Genomic DNA, 15,108 nt, shown 5'->3' on the forward strand with positions numbered 1-15,108 from the left:
GAAGACTCATAGGGCACAGTGATAGCACAATAAGACATAATTATTGCACAACAGGGCACCATGATGACTTAATAGAGCAAAGTGATGGCACACTTTGATATCACAATAGGACAGTGTGATGGCACAATAGGCTAACTTGATGACTCAATAGGATACAAGATGTCTCAATATGACATGGGGATGGCACAATAGACCAAAGTTAAGGCACTACAAAAAACCTGATAACACTGTGATGGTGCAACAAGGCACAATAGAGAAGTGATTGCACATTAGGGAACTGTGACGATTTTATAGCAGACAGTTATGGCACAAGAAGTCACAGTGGCCGGGCGGTGTTGGTGCACGCCTTTAATCCCAGCACTCAGGAGACAGAGGCAGGCGGATCTCTGTGAGTTCGAGGCCAGCCTGGGCTACCAAGTGAGTCCCAGGAAAGGCGCAAAGCTACACAGAGAAACCCTGTCTCAAAAAACCAAAAAAAAAAAAAAAAAAAAAAGAAGTCATAGTGATGTAACAATAGGACACTGTGATATCACAATAGGTCACAAAGATGGCACACTAAGACACAATGATGGTACAACAGAACAATGTTGTGGCACAAAATAAGACTGTGATGGCAATAGAGGACATTTTGATGACAAAATAGGGAGTCTTGATTCAATAAGACACAGTTATGATATAATAGTGATTTTACAATAGGACATAGTAATGGCACAGTAGAGGACTGTGATGATTTATTAGGGCACAATGATGGCACAATAGGGCACAGTGATAGCAATAGCCCACTGCAAAGGTACAAGAGAAAACTCTAACAATAGGCACAGTGATGGCAAATTGGATATTGTGATGGCACAATTTAATACAGTGGTGGTACTATGGGACACTATGATAGCACTTTTATGACACTGTTTTCACAATAGGACATAATAATGACCTAGTAGGTCATTGGGGAGAAATAATATGACACTGTAATGAAAAAAATAAGGCATTGTGATGACTCGTGCTGAACAGTGATCACATAGTGTTAATGAGTTATGGCACAATAGAGTACAGTGCTAGGTACCACAGTGATGACACAGTAGGAAACTGTTGGCATGATAGGACTCTGATGGCAAAGACAGAGTATCACACAATCTGACACAGTGAAGACACCATGGCCACACAGTAGGACACTATACAATAGGCTACTGTGGCAACTCAATTTGTCACAGATGTTGCATAATATGACACAATAGAGAAGTTTTAGGATGCACTAGGGCCAGTACTACCCTAATAAGACAATGCTAGCAGAATAGAGCAGATGGTGGCACAGTCAGTCACAGTTGTGGCACAAAGAGCACAGTGATAGTACAATAAGACATAATTATTTCACAGTAGGGCATAATAATGGCACAATAGACAATGTGATGGCATAATAGGCCAATGTAATGACTCAATAAGGCACAGTGATGCCACAACAGGCAAAAATGAAGACACAACAATGAACTTGAAGACACAGCATGACACTGTGATGGCACAATAGAGTACTGTGATGGCACACTAGAGCTTTGTGATGGCACAGTAGGACACATTGATGGCATGGTGGCACTGTAATGATACAATAGGGCCTTGTGATGACTCAGTAGGGCACAATGATGATACGATGGGACACAGTTGTGACACAACAGGACACGATAATAGCACACTAGTATACAATAATGGACCAAGAGGAAATTGTCATGGTACTAAATGTCAGTGTAATTATTAAATAGATCAGCGTGATAGCACAACTGGACATAGTGATGGCATAATAGAAAACTGTGATGGGACAATAGAAAAGAGTCATTGCACAACAGGGATCTATGGTGTTTTAGTTGGGCACAGTAACAGAACAATAGGACACAATGATAGCACAAGAGGGCACAGTGATAGTATAACTGGCCATAGTGCTGGCCACATAGGGAACAGTGGTGAGTTATTGGGTTACATGATGGTAAATAGTACATAGTACATAGTGGTAAATTATTAGGGCACATGATGGAAAAAGGTACACAGTACATAGTAATGACAGGACAGGTCATAGTGACAGCACAAAGACCACTGGGAATGAGCAATAGATACTGGAGTGACAAGGGGGCTCTGTGGTGACTTAAGAGTGCAGTGTAATGTTTAAAAACATTGTCCCAAGTGATATGAATGCTCATAGAACCAAAGATGGTAGTGAGGTCTAACCTAAAGCTTGGAGTCCAGGTAAGGTAGTAAGTGTCCTCTGGAAAAAAGAAAACAAAGGCAAAAAGGCAGCTCAGGCACACCTGAGGGCTCTCATCTGAGAAGGTTAGAAAACAACTTCTCTCACAGGCCATGATTTTAGCCAGGGCTTGGTAAAGGGTTTGTTCAAAGATCCTGAGGTCTGGTTCAGCTCAGTAGTGTTCATAGGTAATCTAGAATGCATGTGAACGGTATTGGTGATGTTGCCATGAGGAAATTGAGTTTGGGAAATTGAAACTGTGAGTTTATTGAAATTAGCCACAGAAAAGAGGGAGCTGCTCATGTGAGAATGGGGGCAGAAGCACCCTGTGGTGGCACAGCATGTCTTCACTGAGGGGTTACAGGGTTGGTGTTGTTGTGCTGTTGCTGGAAGCAGAAGAGATGAGGCAGAGGTGATGTCGGAGAGATTTCAAGCAGGAGAAATCTGTGATTCAGGCAGCTGTCTCAGACACATGAACCTCCACACAGACCAGAAGGACTCTGGAAGCCCCAGGAAGTTGTTACCCTCCCTGCAACAGTCAGTCAACAGCAAAGATGCTCCATCCTGCAGAGGTAAGGATGGGATTCTGACGATGGCATGGCTGAATTTAGAAAGTAATTTCTTCCCAAACTATTGTCAATCTCAGTTTCAGGAAACTCCTAGCAAGAGAACCAGCCCAGCTAACCTGAATTTCCAACCTGCAGAACCCAGAGGTAAATGGTGCCATCATAAAAAGACTATTACTGTTCTATGGCAGCTTTCTGCTTCCTTCAAATATGCCCAATACACTGCATGAAAAAGGAAATGATATTAATTTTTTTCAGTTCCATTCCACTATCTGACTTGCCTCTTCACACACTCAAGTGGTAAAGTCTGTTCTTTTTGATGCAATGTGGTCTTTTAGGTCTTTTCCATTTCATTTATAATACCATTGTTTTGCTTTATAGGATAGTCTGTCTGTTATTGCTTATCTCCATATGAATACATCATTCCCCCAACTAGGTTACAATCCCATGGAAAGGTGAAGTCTTGCCTTATTCATTACTGAACATACATGCATGAAGGTGTGTTTGTTCTGTGTGTGTTGAGAAGCATATAGCTTTGAAACTCTGTGCTGTGGTATGGGCTGCTTCCATTTACTCCTTTAGTTTATCATCCGTCACTCACTGGCATATTTCCAGAACTTTAGTCTATATTTGGTGTCTTAGGGTTTCTATTGCTGTGACAAAACACCATGACCAAAGCAACTTGAGGTGGAAAGAGTTTATTTGGCTCACACTTCCACAGCACTGTTCATCATCAAAGGAAATCAGGAGAACTTCAACAAGGCAATAACCTGAAAGGAGTGATACAGAGGCTATGGAGAGGTGCTGCTTACTGGCTTGCTCATTATGACTTGCTCAGCCTACCTTTTAATAGAACCTAGGACCACCAACCCAGAAATAGCACCACTGACAATGGACTGGGATCTGCCCCATCAATCAGTAATAAGAAAATGCCCTACAGCTTGGTTTTATGAAGGCATTTTCTTTCAATAGAGGTTCTCTTGTTTCAGATGACTTGAGCTTGTGTCAAGTTGACATATAACTAGCCATGACACTTGGCAAATATTTGTTCCATGCCAAGTACCAGAGTCCAGTGTCCCTCAAATGGTGCTGAGAGTGGTGGTCCTGGTACATAAAGAAGAGGAGAAAGATGAAGAGGAGCAGGAGGAGGAAAAGAAGAGTGCTGGATTCTAGATAATAAAGAAAAGAAAAGGACTGTGAGATATGGCTCAGGAGGTGAGAATACTTGCTGTGAAAGTAGGAGAACCTGAGCCGGGGTTCAAGCACGTAGGCATAGGAAGAGACAGGGGATAATGTGGACTTTGAGACTCACAAACTAGCTGAAAAATTTGAGCACCAGGTTCAAGGAGAGGGCCTGACTTGAGTGGAAAAAAAGCATAGAATGAGAGAGGATGATACCCAGCAGCTTTCTCTGGCCTCTGGACAGCACCAAACATACACATAGCACCATACACATAAAAAATAATTAAAAATTTTGTGGTCTACTGTGTTTTTTATATTACTCATTTTTGTCTCCAGGAAATACTTGGAAATACATGGAGAGTTTTATTTGGTTGGTTTTGGTTTTTTGGTTAATTGTGTTGGAGTGAGAGGTAGAGATTTCAGCTGATATTTGGTGAGTAGAGAGCAGAAATGCTACTGAGCATATGACAGCAGATGCTGGGTAAATGAATCAACATATAGCCCTGTTCTAAAACCACACTGCCTAGTGCTGATACCAAGACACAGCTGTCTCGGGAAAAGACAGCTGTCTTTTATTCCTCAAGGGAATAAAATAGACTATATTCTAGGGTCAAATGGGAGCCACCCCACTTCAGAGACATGAATTTATACAGTCCCCCTGTATTAGTGTCTGTTTTTATTGCTGTGACGGAACACCATAACTAAGGTAGCTTACAAAGAAAAGTTGAATTGGGCTTCAGGTTTCACAGGGTCAGAGTCCATGAGGATGGACAAAGGCATGGCAGCCGCAGTAGCTGAGAGCTCATATCTTGATCTCTGAGCAAAAGGTAGAGGAGAGATAACTGGGGATGGTGGAGTCTTCTGAAACCTCAAAGTTTGACCCCAGTGGCATATTTCCTCAGATAAGGCTACATGTCCTAATCTTCCCCAAAGAGTTCCACCTACTGGGGATCAAGTATTCAAACATAGGAGCTCAGTAGTGGTGGCACACACCTTTAATCCAAGCACTTGGGAGGAAGAAGCAGACAGATCTCTGAATTCGAGGCCAGCCTGGTATACAGAGCGAGTTCCAGCACTACACAGAGGAACCTTGTCTTGAAAAAGCAAAAGCAAAAACAAAAAAATACAACAACAAAGACACACAGGAGCTTATGGAGACAGTTATCCTTCAAAGCATCACAGCATAAGACTGGGTTTCAATGTTGTCACAGTTTCATTTTTAACAAAACTAAAGAAAGTTATGAATCAAGTACTTTTCAAATACTTGGGTGGGAACAATAGGTATGTGGGTTAGAGTAAAGTGAGGCAGTTTCTGCTACAGGTCTTGGATGTTGTCTGATGGTCCTATAGCCTTTGGGTTGGTGGAAGCTAAGAATCTGTTTATATATTCCAAAGGCTTCACATGACAGTCTCAAGGTTATTATGTCAAATACTGAGGTGAGCAGTAAATTGTTATTTAGGGACTAAAGATAGACCAAGATAATTTTGCTCTAGAACTGCAACATTCTAACTTTGTTTAGTCTCAGAAGTTTTAACTAGTCGGCATTGTTGGCTGATTTAACAGATGCAGATTTTCCAGGGAGCATTAGTTCATTCTAGCTCTGTACAAGTTTAGGTTCCTGGCCACACTCTAGAAACTAAGTGAGCATTAATAAAATTGAATAATGTACAATCCAGCACTTAGGAGGGCTGTAATCACACATGAATGATAGCATTTATTTATTCAATAATTTAAAGATGTCTCTGGTCTGTCTAGATATGTTAATTTGTCAATTCCTTAAATTAAAATATGTTTCATAAACTATAAATTACTGTATCTTTCCTGAAACAGCTAACCCTAAGGCAATAATTATGACCATAAAAGCTAAATGAAAACCAAGCTTTCAGCAAATTACCTAATTAAGACCTAGCATGGCCATCTCCTAACAGCCCTGCATGTTCTCTGTCTTTAAAGGCCAGGCCTCATTTGCACAAATATCCACATTTTGTCCAATAATATTTATTTTATCAAGTTATGAAATACTGCTGCAAAGTTACTTTGTATATTTTGGGGCATATAAGCCTCAGAGAAAACTCTTAAGACCAGGGAATCTTTTGTTTGTGAGTCCATGTCACCAGAAGGAAGGGGGTATTTGCCAGTGAAATTTTTTCTCACATTTTCTAAATAACATATAGATCTTTCCAAAACCAATATAGTACTTTTCAGTTTCTTGAGAGCTAACACATCTAAATAAGAGAAATTTAGTTAAGGAGGAAAATGTAGCTTTCAAGGTCAGAAGCTTGTAAACTCTCTTCACATCAGAAGTTCAATTTAATCTGAAAGAAAGACATATCCATCAATGTCTATTCAGTTCTCTGGAAAACCTGAGGGACATTTTCTTCCTCCTTGTTGAATCTGTATGTTAGATGTTATTTGAGTCATTTTGTTCCTGGAACATTTACCCTAAAGAATACCAGGAAATTTCACTTTGCATTATTTTTCTTATTATATACACATGTATTATGTGTGTGTGTGTGTGTGTGTGTGTGTGTGTGTGTGTGTGTGTGCATGCATGTGCAAGTGTAAAAGCATACGTATGTATATGTGGATGCACACACCTGTGCATGCACTTGTGAAGGTCAGAGGTCAATGTCAGGTGCCGCCCTTTGTCATTCCTCATCTCCCTTTTGAGACAGGGATTCTCACTGTCTCTGGAGCTCACTAACTAGGCAGTCTAGTCAGCAGGCCCCAGCAGTCTGCTTGTGAGCTTCCATGCTCCTCTTTTTCCACCTCCCCAACCCTGGTGTTCCAGTAGGAACCATACCAGATGTATGTGTGGTGAGATCTGAACTCAAGTACTTGTGCTTGCACAGCAGAAACTTTTCCCAGTGTGTCATTTTCTCAGCATTTATATTTACAACTTGTAAATGTCCCTTAGATTTTTAGCTATAGGTAAATTACTTTGAAGATGAAAAGGGGGTCATTTTTCCTCCTATAATGATGTTCGGTACTACAAAGGAAACAGGCCAGTATTGTGGTGTGAACTATGACACATATGTCTGATTCTGACTCAGAGGTCCTTCTCTCCTGTTGGAATCTCTTCCATGTTTGAGTCCTTCATCAAAGCCAAGCTCTGCCTGGGAGTAACAGTCCATGAGAAACATATTTCAGGGATTGTTTTTAGAGAAATATCGTGCAAAATATGATGAAATAGAAATGACTAATATTAAATATGATGAAATGTCATACAAGGTTGAATCCAATTATTTCTAACATATATCACAAGATATCATATATATATATGATATATATATATCATATATATATATATATGATATATATATATCACATATATCACAGTGTGATGGTTGTTCTGTCAACTTGACACAAAGCTGCAGTAGTTTGGGAAGGGGAAACTTCAGCAAGAAAAAGCCTCCATCACACTGGCCTGTAGTTAAGCCTGTTGAGCATTTCCATGAGTAATGATTGATGTAAGAGGACTCAGTGCACTGTGATGACCCCCCTGGTCCTGGGGTGCATAAGAAAGTCACTGTGTAAGACAGGGGAAGCAAGCCATTACACAGTGCTCCTCTGTGGATTACATAGCACGGACAAACAGGAGAACCACACCAAGTCGGTGGGCCAGCTAACTTGGTGTGTACTGTAAAGCATAAGGAGCCCCTGTATCAACCAAGGTGCAAAGTGGAGACTGACCTGCTCCCACGCTCACACACAGAACTTACACACACACACACACACACACACACACACACACACACACACACACACACACATACACACACATACACACACACTAATTTTAAAGAACAAGATGAAGGGTTCAAAAAAGAGGATGCAGGCATCTCTTCCCCTTTCTGCCAGCCTTCATGATGATAAGCAACCGTGTGTGAGCTACCCTTGCAAAGCTCCATATGCTAAGGAACGGCAGACCTTTAACCAACAACCTTCAAGGCAACCAAGGTCCCAGATACAGCAGACAGGAGGAGCTGAATTCTTCCCATAACTACCTAGGCGAACTTAAAATAATGTCTTTATCAAATCCAGCTCTCAAGTGAGTCCACAGTGTCCACCCATGAAAACCTTGATTGCAACCTTCTGAAAGAACCTGCATGGGTCGGAGTCACCTAGACCAGTCATGCCCATATTCCCAACCCATGGAAAATGTGAGATTATCTCTGTTATTTGGCATCCCTTGTTTTGGGGAAATTTATTACAAAGCAGCTTAGAACTAATGTACCATCTCTGGAAATATGTCTGAGTCCAAGTAGACAAAAGAACTCCTTCAGATAGTTGCTTGTCTTCCACCAGCAAATAATCCTGAGTATGCCTGAGCTCATCTCCCTAAACAGTTTCTATGTCTCATCCTGAGGCTTACTTAACACAAGAGTCACAAGCCCCAGCTTCCCAGGTTTAAATACTGTGTCCAGGACTCACTAACTCTATGGCTCTGGAAGATGCTTAGCTTTGCCCCAGTTTCTGCATATGTGCATGAGAATGATGACAGCACATGCTTGTCCTCATTAGTGTCAACTACCAATATAACATGGCCTAGAATTATCTGATGAAGATATCTCCTTTGAGGGATTGTCCAGTGTACATTTGTCTGTTGGCTTGTGTATAGAGGTGAGTTGTCTTGACTGTTTAGGGATGAAGGAGGACCCAGTACACTGTGGGCCCGCCATTCCCTGAACTGGATGTCCAGGCTATAAAAGAAGAATAGGTAAGCATGGACCTGGGGAGGAAGCCAGCAAGCATGGTTTCTGCTTCAGGTCTCTGTCTTGAGTTCCTGACATAACTTCCCTCAAGGACATTCTGTGACATGGAAGTATAAGCTAATTAAATCCTTCCCTGCTGTGGGATGGTCTGTATGTCAAATGTGTTGCTGATTGGTCAATGAATAAATCACTGATTGGCAGTGGCCAGGCAGGAAGTATAGGCGGGACTAACAGAGAGGAAAATTGAGAGAACAGGAAGCTGGGAGGGGAGACACTGCCAGCCGCCATCAGGACAAGGAAGATGTAAAGTACCGGTAAGCCACAAGCCACGTGGCAAGGTATAGATTAATAGAAATGGATTAATTTAAGCTGTAAGAACAGTTAGCAAGAAGCCTGCCACGGCCATACAGTTTGTAACCAAAATAAGTCTCTGTGTTTACTTGATCGGGTTTGAGCGGCTTGGGACTGGCGGGTGAGAGAGATTTGCCTTGACTGTGGGCCAGGCAGAAAAACTCTAGCAACACTTCCCTCCCTTAAGTTGTTTTTGGTCAGTATGTCTATCACAGCAGATGAAAAGAAAGTAGAATATTTCTCCATAGACTTGAGTTCATATTATGATATTTTATGTTCATATTCTTAGCATGAAACACAGTTCTTATTATATTCAAAAGGCAGAATCAATCTTTGCCTGAATGAATGATATTACTTGATGTTTCTATCCACCTAACTACACTGCAATCTATCTGAGGACATGGGCCATCTTTCATGTTATACCACGCTTCATAGACATAGATAGCTAAGGAAGTTTTTACACTTTGATACCCACAGAACAATATTGATCAGTTAAAGGTCCATCGGTTTAATATTTTATTTGTTCTCTCAAATCAGTCATCTCTTCTGGTGCGGCAAATTTTTGAATCCTTGGTAATCAGTGGATTTTACAAAATGTCTGATTCTTCCTTTCAATTGCCTTCATCCATGGTGAAAGATGTGTTTATTTTTTTAGTGAAATCAATCAAACTGTAGACACACTGGGTTTGCATTTAAGCCTCTGAATATTGACAGTGAACATGAAAACTTCAGGAGGTGCAATTCACTGGTGCCTCAGTTTTGATACTTCCCTCTAAGACACGTTGTTAAGGAAGTCTGCAATTCATCAGAAAGGAATCTATGGGGATATAGAGAAAAGATGGTGCGCACTGTGATTTGTGTTTCCAAATCCCAAATGGGACTGCCCCAAACCTTGACTGCTACTAGGTCATGCATTCCCCAAACTCATTGGTTCTCACAGACCTGCTTAGCTGTCTGCTTCCTCCAGAGATAAGTGGTTTTCACAGAGGTGTGCAGGCAGGTGGCGTATCATTACCCAAGAACCTGACAAAAGTGGAAATGATTGAGTTCTTCCCTAGACCTAGCAGATCCATGTTTCCATAACCTGAGCCAGCACCCTGTGTTTCTCATTGGATTTTATTACTGACAGGATGATGTGGTCATAACTTAAAACTGAGAGACACTGCTACAGAGCACAGAGCCTGTGAAAGCAGTGCCCATGGGTTACTCAAGCTCTGACTTCCAGTGTCTGGTGAGTGACAAAAAGTATACACTCAGTGAATGACTGGACACAGGTTTACTTTTTTTTTAAAGAACGTGTATGCTTGTGTACATATGTGTATATGTGTGCTTGTGTGTATTTGTACAAATGAGGGAGTGTGTGTATGTGTATGCATTTAGAGTCTAAAGGACATCCTCGGGGGTCAACCTCAGGAACACAAGCTGTCTCCTTTGAGACAGAGTCTATCTTTGAACTGAGGCTCACTAACTAGGCTAGACAGACTGGCCAGCAAGCCCCAGGGATCTGCCTGTCTCCATCTCCCAACATGAGATTTCATGCACTTGTCACCATGCCAAACTTTTAAAATGTGAACTTTGGGGACCAAACTCAGGTCCCCATGTTTGTGAGGCTAGCACTTTATCAAATAAGCCATTTGTTCATAACCCCCTCCCATATGACTTTCGAATCACATATATGTGTGTGTGTGTGTGTGTGTGTGTGTGTGTGTGTGTGTGTGAATGTAAATTGACGTGATGATAGATAAATGATAGATGATAGATAGATAGGTAGGTAGGTAGATAGATAGATAGATAGATAGATAGATAAATAAAAGAGATGATAGATAGTCACATGTGCATGAAGAGGAGATTATCAGTTGTCAAGATCAATGTGACAAAAACAATATCTAGGAAATGCATGTGACTGCCAAACCTACTCCCAGTCTTCAAGTTGAAGCTACTTTGCAGAGCTTTCTAACTATCCTGGATAGGTTTAGACCTTTGTCTTATGATGTTGTGCTGCTTCTGTGTTGGCAAGAATGTTATTGCAATGACCATCATCCCGACAGAACATTGGAGACACACATTCACATAGACTCAGACATACAGATACAAATCAGATACAGAGACACACAGATACACACAGACACATCCGGAGGCAAAGAGACAGAGAGAGAAGGGGCACAGGGGAAAATCCTTCTCAAAGCTCTCATCAAAGATACAGACTGTCAACTAACATGAAACTTGGCAAGTTTCATCTTTCCCTGACTTTTTTTTAACCTTTAAAAGTGCATTTTTAAAGGCCAAAAGATCTTTAAGAGAGAAATTAATAAAACCACTATTTTTTTTTCATTAAGCACAAATATTTATTGAGTGCCCAATCCAAGATAGTATTTTAAGGAATCTTAATGACATAACAAAAGACACAAGAACTCTGTCGTTAAGTAGCTCAGATTGTGTGGGAAGCAAGGAAGCGGCTGAGGAAGGACACAGTCTATAGTCACCGTCATGAAAACAAGTCTGTAAAACAGGGTGCTAGAAGGGGAGGAGCAGAATGGATGGGACTGACATAGCCGGAGCAGAGGCAGAGTTACTCATGGTCGAGTCCACTAACCCGAAGATGTCCTTTTCTCCTTAGGGACCTCCATTCCTGCAAAATCAAGATTTGTGGTTTCAATACAGGGAGGAATTTCAGGAAGAGCCAGTATAAAGGAGAATTTGGGTTTATTAAAACCCAAATTTACTAATGCAAACCTTAACTCAGGAGTGAATAGAAAGAGACACTGGTAGAAATAATAAAACATAACCAAAATGTGGGCATAGGCTTCCCAAAGAAGAGTTGTACTTGTGTGTATGTACAATTTTTTTTTAATTTTCTGTGACTTTGTAAGTCACATTGTTTAAAGAGTGTAATTCATTACAAGGTTTAAAGGTTAAGGGATTTTCTTTAATAAAAAAAAGGTATAGGGTGGATATGTAAAGGACACTGAATTTAGCACTGACAGAGACTTTCTGGGATTTCAAGGTTATGGACCATTTTGGTCTAAGGAAGTACAGTCTCAGTGGGCATTTGGGCTTTATCTGTGGTATTGGAAACTTCCTACTTTTTCGTGTAGGGAATACAAACAGACCTTAGTATGCAGGGCCCCTTTTTCATACTGTGCTTTCTGCCCCATGTTCCTATAATTTTACCCATCCTACCTCAGGACAACAACACTAAAATCATGGGTAGTCCATGGATCTACAGGTCAGGACTGGAGATTGTACTTTGAAAATTCTCAAAACCCATTATCTTACCCTTCCTAAGGTCATCTCATTTATTATTCCATCAAGTCTCCAGGCTTCAAATATAATCTATATGCAAATGGAGTAAAATTAGAATGTCCACTCTAGGGCTTGGGGGTATCCCAGACATATACACCCAGCTGCCTTCTCAGCATCTCACTTCAATATCTGAGAAGTATTTACAATTCACATTATCCAGAACTTCTACTGTCTATTACCCCAGCCCATATTCTCTCTGGGCTCCTTTAATGGGAGCTCTATCATTTGTATCGCTCAAAGCAGCCCTGGGAGTTTTTCTTAATTTCTTCTAGTATCCCTCACCTTATCTGATGATGAATTAAGTCAACTATTCCTCCAAATCTATCAAAGCATCCATCTAATCTTATCACTTCTCTATAACACAAGTTACCCTTTCTTCCTGGGTTCTTTTCTTACAGATAGCATTGGGACTGCCATAGTTATCCCTCATGAAAATTTGTTCTCATCCTTGACACAGCCTGTCTGTACCACAGTAATCCAAGTGATTGAGTTACTTCTAAGTCAGTCATTACTCCTTACCAGATCAAGTTCCTTCATGGCAGACTCCCAAACTCATACCTACTCAATATCAAGAGCCTCATGTTGGCCTGTGAGTCCCTTGGACCTGAACCCATTGTTTCCCTGACCGCATCAATTCCCACTTTGCACATCACTAATCTTTCTCCAAAGGCTCTCCTTTGGAGTCCTGATATGTTTTGGGCCAAAGCCCTCTCCAGTATGTTTTACTCGTCTTTTTCTTGCTTAAGCAACTTGTCCTCTGATGTCCAAACATCTCATCATTCACCTATTTCAAGTTGCATTCTAATGTTGCCCTTAAGGTGACTCTCCTGTGAATATAGTGTACAAGTTGTAGCTACCATACCCCACCTCAATACTGTACACCTTTGTTTTCTCCATCGCACATGTGGTCAGCTGACATTTTAGACATTTTACTTAAAACTTTACTTTAAAGAACTTGCAAATAAAAATATCACTGAGAGACAGTAACCAGACTTCAAGCTTATAAATCTTGATGAACTTCTATACAGTTAGAATAGCCATTCTACACCTATGGAGTATTGTATTTTATACTCTTACTAGCAAATGTGTTATGGTAGATTGAATGTAATTGGCCCTCATAATCTCACAGGGAGTGGCACTATTAGGAGATGTGACTATGTTAGAGTGGGTATGGCCTTATTGGAGGAAGTGTGTCACTGTGGGGGTGGGCTTTGAGGTTTCCTATGCTTGGGATACTGCCCAGTGTCTCAGTTGAATTCCTGTTGCCTACAAGTTGTAGCACTTTCAGCTTCAGCACTATGTCAGCTTGCATGTCACCATGCCACAACACTATCATGAGGATAACAAACTGAACCTCTGAAACTATAAGTGAGCCACTCCAATGAAATGTTTTGTTTATAAGAGGTACATGGTCATAATATCTCTTCACAGCAAAAATCCTAACTAAGACATGTGTCTTTATGCATTTATCCTACCATGTCCAGCTTTTTATGTAGAAATTGGTGATTTGAATACAAATCTTATGCTTACCCAGTTCAGTTTTCATCACCCACATTGCTATGACTCCAGCTATAGGGGTCTATGACCCTCTTCTGGCCTCCTCAAGTACCTGCACTCTGTGCACATAATTACCTCCACACACATACATGCTCATAATTAAAGTCTATTAAAAAAAATAAATGCTGAGCCATCTCCCTACCCCTTGATTTCTAAAAAATAGATTCTTCTCTCAAACATTACATCCCAACTTCAGTCAGTTTCCCATCTCTCCACTCCTCCCATTCCCCCTCCCCACACATACTTACCTTCTCCCCCAGATTCACTCCTTCTTAATTTTCCTTTAGAAAAAAAGCAGGCCTCCCTGGGATATCAAATAAACACAGTGTAACAAGTTACAACAAGAATAGGCACAAACCCTTGCATCAAGAGTGGTTGTGGAAACCCAGGATAAAAGGGTACCAAGACAAGACAAAAGATTCAGAGACACCCCACACTCCCACTATTAAGAGTCCCAGAAGAACACCAAGCCACACAACCATAAGGTATATGCAGATGACCTAGCTCAGACCCAAACTGGGTCCATGTTTGTGGCTTCAGTTCCTGTGAACCCCTATGAGTACTGCTTAGTTGATTGTATGATCCATGTTCTCCTGGTATCCTGGACCCCTCTGTCTCCTACAATCTATACTTCCCTTCCTCCATGGGGTTTCCCACACTCTGCCTAATGTTTGGCTGTGGATTTGTGCATCTGTTCCCATAGTTACAGGATGGGACCTCTCTGGTGATAATTAGGCTAGGCACTGCTCTATAGGTATAGTGGTTTCCTTCACTGCCAGAGTTTGGGTATTCTGAAACTGGATCTATAGACCAGGCTAACGTTGAACTCAGAGATATTACAATTACATCTTCACCAGCTTCCTGTTTCTAATGATTACCTTCATTGCCTAAGCTTGGCTATTTGGGAACAGGAGCTGTAGACCAGGCTGGCCACAAACTCATAACTACATCAGCCTCTGCCTTCTTAGTGCTGGGATTGAAGACATGCACCATCACACAAGGCTCTAAGCTTTTCTTTAATTCCTTTTCACAAGTTGGAAACTTAGCTGAGTAGAATCTTGCTCTGAGGTCACCACTCCCTTTATTCCATTTCTTAATCTGTTTATCTCCATTAACACAGGATTTAGCTCCATTCCACTTTCTGTTGTTTCTTTTCCCCTGAAATTTTATATTTTCTTGCTCCTTTTTGTTACAAATCCCTATAAGTGA

Source organism: Peromyscus californicus, unplaced genomic scaffold (genome assembly GCF_007827085.1).
Source record: "Peromyscus californicus insignis strain IS unplaced genomic scaffold, ASM782708v3 Scaffold_14__1_contigs__length_90479793_seg_2, whole genome shotgun sequence".
Taxonomy (NCBI): Eukaryota; Metazoa; Chordata; class Mammalia; order Rodentia; family Cricetidae; genus Peromyscus; species Peromyscus californicus.